We start from the raw sequence: 11,872 nt of genomic DNA, 5'->3' as shown, positions 1-11,872 counted from the left end.
CCAAATCCTGGCTGCAGAAGATTCCCCAAATCAGGAATGATGAGAAGGAGGCCTGGGTGCTATAGCTCTGAATCCCTCCCCAGCATGAATAGAATAGAATAGAATAGAATAGAATAGAATAGAATAGAATAGAATAGAATAGAATAGAATAGAATAGAATCTTTATTGGCCAAGTGTGATTGGACACACAAGGAATTTGTCTCCGGTGCATATGCTCTCAGTGTACATAAAAGAAAATACATTTGTCAAGAATCATAAGGTACAGCACTTAATGATTGTCATATAGGTCTAGTAAGCAATCAGGAAACAATCAATAGTAATAAAAACATAAAATGTAAAATCATAAAATAAAAAATAAAATGAAATGTCAGCACAGGCTATAGTCATACAGTCATAATTGGGAGGAGATGGGTAATAGGAATGATGAAAAAAGTAGTGCAGTAATTATATAATAAATATATAATAAATAGTTTGACATTATCGAGGGAATTATTTGTTTAACAGAGTGATGGCCATCTCGGGAAAAAACTGTTCTTATGTCTAGTTGTCTTGGTGTGCAGTGCCTCTGTAGCTTATCGTTTAGAGGGTAAGAGTTGAAACAGTTTATGTCCAGGATCTGAGGGGTCAGTAAAGTATTTTCACAGCCCTTTTTTGCACGACCATTGCAGTATACAGGTCCCTCAATGGAAGGCAGGTTAGCAGCAATTTTGCTTTTTCTGCAGTTCTGATTATTCTCCTGAAGTCTGTGTCGATCTTGTTGGGTTGCAGAACCAAACCACACAGTTATAGAGGTGCAGATGACAGACTCCAAATGATTCCTCTGTAGAACTGTATCAGCAGCTCCTTGGGCAGTTTGGAGCTTCCCTGAGTTGGCGCAGAAAGAACATTCCCTTTTGTTGTGCTTTTTTGGATGACATTTTGATAATAGGTGACCATTTTACAGGTCATGGAGATATGATGGAGCCTAGGAAATTTAAAGGTCTCTACTATTGATACTGTGTTGTCTAGTATTGTGAGAGGAGGTAGGATGGGAGGGTTTCTCCTGAAATCTACCACCATTTCTACGGGTTTTAAGTGTGTTCAGTTCTAAGATTGTTCCGAGTGGCACCCGCACGAGGCTAGTTGTTCAACCTCCCTTCTGTGCCATCACGGTTTCATCAGTTGTCTCGGAATGAGACCAGAAATCACTGTTGTATCATCTTGCAGAATTTCAAGTATTTTAACAGAGATGGATCATTTGAGATGCAGTCATTGGTATACAGAGAGAAGAGAAGTGGTGAAAGTACACAGCCTTAGAGGGCCCCTGTGCTCATTTTACAGGTGTCTGGATGTAATTTTTCCTATGCTTCACCTGCTGTTTCCTATCTGTTAGGAAGCTTGTGATCCACTTACAAATATGCTCAGGTACTGCTAGCTGAGTTAGTTTGGTTAGAAAGAATGTCCGGCTCTGATAGTATTGAATGCTGAACTAAAGTCAACAAAGAGGACCCTTGCATAGGTCTTTGAGCGATTCAAGATGCTGTAGGATATAGTGCAAAGCCATATTAACAGCATCATCACTGTCGCATCTATTTCCTCGGTATGCAACTTGCACGGCGTCCAACAGTGGAGCCGTGATGGCTTTCAAATGGTACATCACTAAGCCTTTCAAAAAGATTTTCATAACTACAGAATGTTAAGAGCAACTGGTCTGTAGTCGCTCTCAGTTCCTTGATGGAAGGCTTCTTCGGCACTGGGACGATAGTGGAGTGTTTGAAGCAGGAAGGAACATAGCACATACTTCTAGTGATTTGTTAAAGATTTGGGGTGAAGATGGGGCCAATTGGACAGCACATGACTTTTTTGAGGCAAGAAGGTGTTATCTTGTTCTGGGCCTGGTGCTTTTCAGCAGGCTTCTGTCTGTGTGAAATAGATCTTGCACTTCCTTTTCTAGAGATCACCAGGGGTTGTAAACCCAATGAAATGGAGTTCAGTTGTAGGAAGTTTGGCTATTGTTGAGATTTGCATCTGAGATTAGAGGTTGTGGAGAAAGGTGACTGTAGATTGTTTTCAAACCTACAGTACAGAACACGTTCAGGTCAGCTCTGCCAATTGCTGATTTCCTTCAAGCTTGGGAAGGTGGTTTACTGTAACCGTGTTGATATTTTTGAGAGTTTTCCACATGTTTGCCTGTTTCTTTTGGTGAAAAAACTTGGAGATTTTTTAGCTTTTCAGAGTAGTTTCTTTTGCTACTCTGATCTCCTTTGTTAATACATTTCTGGCCTGATGGAAGTACAGCATTCTATCACCCTCTTTTCTGTAGGCCTCTTCTTTGGAACGGACGTAACTGCTTTAAGTTTAGCTGTGAACCAAGGTTTGTTGTTACTATATATACGCATAGTTCCTGGTTGGTATACAAAGCGTCTTCTTTACAGAAGCTGACATATGATGTTACAGTATCTGTGAGTTCATCCAAATCTGCAGAGGTGTCTTTAAAAATATTCCAGTCTGTACAGTCAAGGCAAGCCTGCAGCTTTAACTTTGCCTCTTCAGTCCAAAGTTCTCACTGAAAGTTTAGTTATTGGTTTTGTGGCTTTAAATCTTTGTTTGTAAGCAGGTACAAGGTGAATCATGCAATGATCAGAATGGCCTACAGCTGCTGCGCAGGGTAAAGACCGATAAGCATCTTTCAGTGTTGTATATGCAGTGGTCTAAGATATTCTTGCCTCTGGTGGGACAGATTGACATGCTGAAAGCATTTTTGGTAGGTCTTCCCTTAAGTTTGTTTTGTTTTAAATCTCCCAAAATAATAAATCCAGTGAATCAGGGTATTTGGCTTCAGCCTCCATAATCTGATCGGCTAGAGTTCTTAATGCCTTTTTTTTACAGACGCTTTGTGGATGAATATGTCCAAACCAAAAAAGACAGAACTGAATTTATCTCTCGAGGGGAATAAAAGGGTTTGCAATTAATAAGTAATGGGACTCCAAATTTTCATCACAGAATTTTTGAATTATTGTTATGTCTTTGACACCAGCTTTTGTTGATGTATATACATAATCCTCCTCTTTTCTTCCTGATAATTCTCCTGCAATCCTGTCTAGAACGAAATATCTGAAACCCCGGTATGCACATGCTATTATCATCAATGCTCTCATTTAGCCAGGTTTCAGTAAAAGCCTTTATAGGGCAGATGCGTTGTATGAAACATGGGAATTGCCATCTGTGTAAAAGAGGTATTGCATCTATCGTGTTAGCAAGGGAGCAGAAATTTGTAAGAAAGATTGAAGAGAGCGGGGTTTTTTTAATTCCCTTATTCGCCCAGTCTAATAAAATTCCCTGCCCTTTTACCTCTTCGTCTCTGCCGCCTGTGCTTGTTTTTGCTGATCTGTTGTTGCCGGGAAATGGCTGCCTCCTGTGCTGAAATTTCCTCCGTGGTTGTAAAGATCTGTTGTTGCCGGGAAATGGCTGCCTCCTGTGCTGAAATTTCCTCCGTGGTTGTAAAGACAGATAGGGGTAAAGTTGCAGAGAGCCACTCCTTAAGGAAACGTTCCCTAATTCTTAGCAGGTATGAAATTCGTTGTAAATTGCAGGAAATAGTAGAAAATGTAGAAGCCATTTGAGAGCATTCCACCGAGGCAGCCCTCGTCGGCGCCATCTTGGAAAGATTGCCAAGACATCTCTCATCCCACACTGCAAACATAACCACAGCTTTCCCCTTTATAATTCTTTCCCAACTGGGTCTCAGAAAAAAAATCATTGTGCTAGCTGGAAAGCTGTAATTCTTCCAAGCACCATAGTGAAGTTGAGGGACTGTATAAAGTTGAAGGATTCTATGCATATGCAGGCCGTATATTGGTGGGTATCCAATATCATGGCATTATGATAAAAATTGAGATATGAGGCATCCCAAGCAACTCTTGATAACTTTTTCAAGAAGGTAGTACTATGCAGTGTTGCAAATGCTCTGCATTTCTATCCATAATCCCTTGTAGATGGGAATAAATATATAACCCTAATCTCAGAATGTACACACGTGGTTATGAATCCATCTAGTTCATCAAAGCAAGGTCTACTTTGAACTATTTATTATTTATGTATTCAATGTATCTTTATCCTCTGTATCTTCCAAGGAGTTCAGGTGATGTACATGGTCCCCCTTTTTTCATTTTATCTTCTCAACCTGGCTCAGGTATGGACTTTTGGCAATTTGAAGGTCCTATTACTTACCCACAACAGGGAGGGACGTCATGTGAAAATTTCGGGGCGATCCGTCCAACTGTTTCGGCATTAGGGCAAGACCAACAAATGAATGGTTAGCTTTTTATATAGAGAGATTGATGCGTTGATAACATTATTGAGATGTATCAATATACTTCTATTGGTTGTTATGTATTACTGCTCTGTTGTTGTTAAATTATTGATCCATTGTATGTATTGACTTATTTTTAAGATACTATGTATTGTATGGATTTAGCTGTAGCTTTGTTAATGCTGCTGTCTAGGTTTTTGAAGTTATATAGCCTGTATTATCAAGTCGCCTCTGGAATTAGCTTATTTAGTCATATGTATTTATTATTGTTATTATGTATTTTGTTATATTGTTGGAATGTATTGTTTACTGTGTTGTTAGCTGCTCTGAGCCCTTCGGGGATAGGGCGGGGTACAGATACAATTGAAATGAAATGAAATGAAAGAAGGTAGAGTGCTTGTGGGCCTGCTGGCTCAACGACAGTTGGGACTGCATGTGGTGATCATATTTTCTGGGCTTTCGGGTTGCCAGCCAGCAGCTATCTGGCTGGCAGAAATGCTGCAAGCTCTATCATTGCCATCGACATTTTAAATTAAAAAAATGAACTTAAGAACTCCATTGGAGGAAAGCCCTTTATACATACTCCCCTTCGGGGATGGGGCGGTCTAGAAGCCCAAAGTATAAAAAATAAATAAATAAATACTCTTTGGCATGTTCACTGTTTGACCACTTGAATGTGACTGTCTGCCAGACTTCTAAATCTACAGTAGTCTGCACATACATAAGAGATTAGGGCCATTTTTGAATCCCACTTCTACCTGGATGACCTTGGACCAGTCACACGTTCTCAGGCCCCTTCCGCTCACGCAAAATAATGTGTTTTCAAACCACTTTCACAACTGTTTGCAAGTGGATTTTGCTATTCCGCACAGCTTCAAAGAGCACTGAAAGCAGTTTGAAAGTGCATTATTCTGCATGTGTGGAATGAGCCTCAGCCTCGCTTACCTCAGAGTCATTGTGGGGGTAAGACAGAGGAGAGGAAAACAATGTAAACCGGGGTGCTGTGTGGTTTCCGGGCTGTCTGGCCGTGTTCTAGCAGCATTCTCTCCTGACGTTTTGCCTGCATCTGCGGCTGGCATCTTCAGAGGATCTGATGGTAGGAATGGAAAGCAAGTGGAGTATATATACTGTGAGGTCAAAAGATGAGGCCATCTGAATAGAGTAGCCTGGCATGTGAGTCACAGAGAAGTCTGTAGTATGGGAGTAACAATGAGGATAGCAAGGTCAATAGGTGAATGGATCTGAATAGAAGTATCCTGGTCTTTGTTCCCTTTGAGTGCTATAGTCTATAGTTGTCCTGTGTTTGTGTGGAGGTGTTAAGTCACTGTCTTGATTCTAGAGTTTTTCAACACTGGCAGCCAAATTCTGTTCATTTTCATGGTTTCTTCCTTCCTGTTGAAATTGTCCATGTGCTTGTGAATTTCAATGGTTTCTCTGTGTGGTCTGACATAGTGGTTGTCAGAGTGGTCCAGAAAGCCTTCGACAATACAATGTAAACTGCTTCATGTCCCCACTGGAGAGAAAGGTGGGGTATAAAATGGATGAATGAATATTATGAATATTCTTACATCACATCATGGGATTTGTTGTTTATTCCCTTCCTTATGTGTGTTAGTAAAAAAAGTGTATAGAATAATTTTAGATTGTACAAATAATAAAAGTTTCAATGCAAGTGTTTTCAAACCTATTGATTTTCCCCTCTTCAAACTGATTGCTTTATTGCTCAAATATTTGCCTTTGTTTATGATCGGATGCATACCTGCCAGAGGGTATATGGGTACAAATGTCCCTGGGCACAGGCAATATAATCACATGGGGGTGGAAAATCACCCCCACACCATTCCTCCTCCCCCCCAGGGCCATACTGACTGTGACTGTTAAAGAGAAGGTGCGGGAGAAGACCCACAGCTTGGAGGGTGCAACTGGTGGAGGCAAGCGGGAAGGGCTGAGCCAAGTGCCCCACCCTCCTAAGCAGCCCTGGGTGAGCCAGCAGGCCCAAGGACAGCCCCCATGGCTGACAGGGAGGCCAGAAGTGGGGCTTCCCCCTGCTCCCCCTGTCCAGCCCCACTTTCTGTTTGCTCTATCACTGAGTCACAGCCCCCACCCCTGCTAACAAAGGAGGTGGGGCTTGGGGTTAAAGCACCCCCTTTTCAAATTGCTAACCTTATTTCCTGATTACTGGTATTCCTATTGTTAGTAATTAGATGGGAGACCACCAAGAAACGCAGGGTTGTTATGTGGAGGAGAGCAATGTACAGGAAGAAGTATTATTCATCTAAGTTCAAGCCATAAGTTTCACTCAGACATCTGTGTTTTTTCAAAGCCTTAAGTATTATTTTTATTATTTATTTATTTGATTTGATATACGGCTCTAGCCCCAAAGGGCTCTGAACAGTGATAGTAGTGATAGTTCTCCGCCCCTCACATCTTTGAATGATCTAACCCAGTCGTCCCGGACTTCAGGGGCCTGGGGAAGCGGGGATCAGCTTCAGCTGCCCTGCAGATTTAAAAAGCTAAAAGGCAGCAGGAAAAGAAACTTCATAACCACAACTACCAGACAACCTCAAAGCCTCTCAATGCCCAGCATGAGTTGGAAGGGGCAGAGTCAAAGAGGTCTGAGACTCAACTCACAAGGGATTACTGCTGTCAAAAAGGTGTGTTGATGTGCTGAGTCTTCATCACAAAGTTCATAGTGGTTATTCTCACATCATTTTCTTGTTCCTTAGGCATTTTTTTTTGTATGGGAAAATCAACTGCTTTTCACTGGTGTTGTATAAACAGTGGAAGTGGAGGGATCAGCAGGAATGGCAAAATGGATGAAATGAGGCTGTATGTTATATGGTTCGCTGTCCAGGTATGGAACTGTGTGTGTGTAGCCCTTTAAATAAACCTGAAATCTTAACCATCAGTCTGTTTGAGAGATTAAGTCCCTCCCCCTTTCCTGTCAAGCAGTTGATCAGCATGGTTGCATCGTTATTTGTAAAAGTGATAAATGCAGAGATCCAAGTGATTCAGAGACCTGCTGCAGGTGTAACCCCCATGCTCAGAATGGGTTGACCCAGCAAGGGGTGGAGACTCAAAGCAGCAAGAGGCTGCAGAGCTCATGTAGTTTGGAGGAGACAAGGCTACCAGACTTGGACCTTGGTTGCATAAGCCTTTAACACCTTGTTAAGGTAACTGCAATATTGTTGGGAACTACTGGGAAGGTAGTTGTTTATTTTTGCTATGTTGTAAATGTTGGAGTTTATTGTTTCAGGGTTTCTTTTGTGGTTGTAATGGGTGAGAGTTCTCCTGGAAACCTTCATCATGTTGAATCCTGTTCACCAAGCCCTTGGAGTCTTCAGGAGCCAGCCCACTTGCAAAGAAGAATTGGACTTAGCAATATCAGAAGACTGTAAATATAAAGATTTGAAAATGCAACCTGAACAGGACCTTGAAGTGTGATGTTTAATGTTGATGTTATATGTTAAGAAAGTAAACCATTTTGTTTTTAAAATTTGTTGTTGCAAACTCATTCCACGTTCTGCCCCACAGAACCCACAAGCTGAGGTTACACATGATCTGAGTCAAATAGTACAGTAACTGGTTGAAAAGTGGATGCTGGCGTCAACTCTGCATACGAAGATCAACAGTGGTCACACCTCAAATGGAACCATTGTTCGCAAAAGTGTAATTTATCAGCCTCAAATTTGCTGCTGAATTTTAAGTAGCTTCACCCTTGCTTTGTGTGGAATCCCTTTTGTTTGGAGTATCCTGGGAGAGAGGAATGCTTCCCTAGTGGTTTTTGATTGTCACTCTTTGGCACGCCACTTTTGCGTGTCTCCGTTACTTCGCTTGCACACAGACTTACCTTTTTGGCCGACATCAAGCACAAAACAATGACCTTAGCGAGTGGTGTGAAGAGGCAAGAGCCCTGGACCTCAAGGCTGATGCTGTTTGGCCCAATAATGAACTGAGCAAGCAGTGGGCCAGAATGGGCATTCGTGTTGGTTTCATGGCTTGATTCTGGCACTGGTGTTGTTGGCTGCTGATGAGTCACAATTAGATCTGTTTGTCTGTAATGCATAAAAGGCCTCAAAATGCATAAAAGACCTCAAAATGTATAAAAGGCCTCAACATTAGATCTACTCATCTGTAATGCATAAAAGGCATAAAAGGAGCAGCAGTGGCGTAGGAGGTTAAGAGCTCGTTTATCTAATCTGGAGGAACCGGGTTTGATTCCCAGTTCTGCTGCCTGAGCTGTGGAGGCTTATCTGGGGAATTCAGATTAGCCTGGGCACTCCCACACACACCAGCTGGGTGACCTTGGGCTAGTCACAGCTTCTCGGAGCTCTCTCAGCCCCACCTACCTCACAGGGTGTTTATTGTGAGGGGGGGAGGGAAAGGAGATTGTAATCCCCTTTGAGTCTCCTACAGGAGAGAAAGGGGTAGCAGTTACTCAGCAGTTAGTATTCTATATCAATCAGAACTGGCAGTCCTGAAGGTGAAGATCTTGTCTGGACTGTGGACAGCAAAACAGCCCTCTTAATCATCCTCAAAACCTTACTTACTAGGAAGGAAATGTCACTGGATAAGATGGGTCTTGAAAGTAAGAATCAGACTCCTTCTATCTGTGTATCAGAGCCATCCGGATATACTGCTGACCAAGGACCCTATTGTTGGGGGGCACAGCGCCTGGGAGGCTCCTGAGTATGGCAGCCATTCTGCTTGGAAAAGGGTCTCTCACGTGCAACTGACCTTTCCTTCCCAAATGTGGTTTTGGAGAAAACCGCTGAGGTTGCAAGACCTCCTGGCTCCAATGTGTACGTGCAAATGCCAATTCCCCTGCTCAAATCCCCCTGTGCCCTTTGCCCTGTGCATTGTATTGTGTTTCCCCTGCCTGCCTGCCCTGTTTGTTTTTCCAGTTATAAACTGTCAATAAAAGGGCTTGGGGGGAAACAGGACGGCAGAGTTGCTCCCTGCTTCTCTCACTGGCCGAAACGACATGCTGCCTCAGTTGCTGTAAGACTACACCCTACTGAAGGTCCATAGACTCAGTCCCACACATTTAGCAGACTACACAGGAATCCAACAAGAAAGACGCAGGGCAGGACGTGCCGTGCGCTTATCTTTTCAATGGGCAGTGGGCGGGAGAACTTCCCTGTGGATTCTGCCCTGAAATGGGCAGACTTCTTAGGCACTCTCCAGATTGATGAGACAGACGGCCTCTTCGATGCGACAAGCTTCTTTCCCGCTCTCTGTTGCCCTTCTTGCTGCTGCTCATCTGGAGAATCCTCCCGCATTGATGAGGAGGGAGCCTGTGAAGCCTTCTTTCATATTGCGGGCTCATTTACATTAATCACCAGCCGCGTTGTGTCTGTGTCATCTGTGTGCCACAGTACTTCATTAACTTCTAACTTCATTACAGACTAGGTTAAAAAGGCACATGTGCCCACCGCAGCAGCATCTTTATTCAGATGTGTGACCTTCATGCTTTATGATTTATTAGAGTAATATAGTTGGGGGTAATATCATTTAAACATAACATATTTATCAAGCAGATCTGCTCAGTAACTAGAGGTGATCATAAAGAAATTGAATCTCCATTGCTGATGTCTGGTTGGAAGGGAACTAGCTCATATATGTTGCTGATGGAAATTTGGGTGGTGGGCTCATTTATTTATTGTGACAAATGGTTGGTTTCTTCTTGTATACCAATCGCCTGGTTGCTGGCCTGCTTTTGGAGCACTTTAATTTCTGAATGTTCAGGCTGGCTGCAAATTGGCAATAAATTGAAGTCTAATTTATTTTCAAAAACAACTAAGAGAAGATGGGGAATTATAAAATTATTAATAGCATGGAAAGGGGGATGGAAAGATTTCCCTTGGAGTCATCAAGAACTCCCAGAGAAACCAAAAGTCAGTAAGTTCAGGCAGGTGGAAGTGCTTCTTCACATCATTTAAAATTAACTAACATAGATGACTTTTAAATGACTACATACATTTGGGGTCCTTCAACAGTTTTTTGCCACAATAGCTAAATTGACCCTCCAAATTCAAGGGGAGAATACAAGATGTTTGGAACAAGCAACGGGAGAATATCTGATTCTGTAGATATTATACATTTATTTACTTAAAGTCACCATGTGTGGTGGTTAGAATGTTAGATCTGGGAAGGAGATCTGGGTTCAAATCCCCACTCATGTCATGGAAGTTTTCTGGGTGACCTTGGGCCAGTCACATTCATTCAGCCTAATTTGGCTCACATGGTTGTTGTTGCAAAGGTAAAATGCAGAATTATATTGTAAGGGTATAACTATGAAAAAAATATACGCTTTCTCTCCAGAGACCTTCTTGAGGTGATTCACAAAGTAAAAACCATACAGCAAGTTAATACAAATAACAGCTATATAATTACATAACTATAACAACATCCAACAGTCTATCATGAGATCCATAAAACACGGCTCAGCCTAGAAATAGACCATGGTTACCTCTTTAAAAGATGGACCAGATATCAGGAATGTACAAGAATATTTATTGGGCACCTGAAGGGTCCTTAGCAGGGAATTTCTAGCATCTCCCTCAAGGCTCCAGCAAAGTTCCAGCAGTTTCTACAATGTTACTGCCTTTGCTTATGAGCAATCTTACACTGAGGTTGTTTATTCCTACATAACAAGCAAATGTCAAACCACTGATTCTTTCTTTCCTACTTGGGCTTCACCATTCGGATGGGTGAGTGAAATTGCGAACAAGTGCCATCAATTGTTAAGAAATGGACAGTCTCAAAATGGTTAGAATATATCTGGGAACAAATACAGCTAGAAATTTTTGAGAGACTGGCAAAAAATACACTATGGCAAGAGAAATTAGAAGATATCATGAAATTAGGGACATTGTATAAGAAATGGATGGAAGAAGCCAGATTTAACGAAGAACTATGGAACAAGAGAATAAGAAGAATGAACCTTCTGCTGCTTGCTTGAATAACCAATGAATAGAAGGAGGGAGAGGGGGGAGAAAAAGGAAAAATGTATAGTCTGAATAAACATATTGAATGTAACAAATATAACAATATTCTATACAATAAAAAATTATTTTAAAAAAAGTGCCATCAATTGTTAGTTCCATTCAACTTAGCCAGAAATTGATTCCATCTACAGGAATGGGAAGAGGGCAGAAACTCTCCCCTCAGACTCTGCAATGTTCCACTTGTAAGTTTAATGAGCCCCTAGGGGATGGGGCGATTTAAAAATCGAATAAATAAATAAATAAAATAAATAAATAAAAACTCCTAAAATGAAACCACTAATATGGTTTTTAGCCCAACTATGAAAAAGTGAAATGGCTACTGAGTGAGGGTTAGAGGTGTGCTTCATTTTTGGTTTTGGTTTTCACATTCCTTTTTAGTGGCCTGTACTGAACTAAACATGTAGTGTACATGATAGCCATGTTTCAATATTTGAAGGCATGTAGCGTTGAAGATGGAACAAGCTTGTTTTTCTGTTGCTTCAGAGACTAGGACAAACAGTAATGGATTCAAAGTGCAGAAAAGAGATTCCACCTAAACATGAGGAAGAACTTTCTGACAGTAAGTTGAATA

General features: G+C 41.6%; 1 long non-coding RNA gene across 1 annotated transcript; it reads left to right on the top strand.

Annotated features, from left to right (window-relative positions):
• Positions 1-400: 400 nt before the first annotated feature.
• LOC125443268 lies at positions 401-11,272 on the top strand. The gene is made up of 3 exons (XR_007246102.1): positions 401-411; positions 1,265-1,276; positions 11,095-11,272. It is a non-coding gene; the product is annotated as an uncharacterized LOC125443268 (long non-coding RNA).
• Positions 11,273-11,872: the final 600 nt, after the last annotated feature.

Source organism: Sphaerodactylus townsendi, linkage group LG14 (assembly GCF_021028975.2).
Source record: "Sphaerodactylus townsendi isolate TG3544 linkage group LG14, MPM_Stown_v2.3, whole genome shotgun sequence".
Taxonomy (NCBI): domain Eukaryota; kingdom Metazoa; phylum Chordata; class Lepidosauria; order Squamata; family Sphaerodactylidae; genus Sphaerodactylus; species Sphaerodactylus townsendi.
The sequence above is the reverse complement of the archived record's forward strand: the minus strand, read 5'-3'. Positions and strand labels throughout refer to the sequence as shown.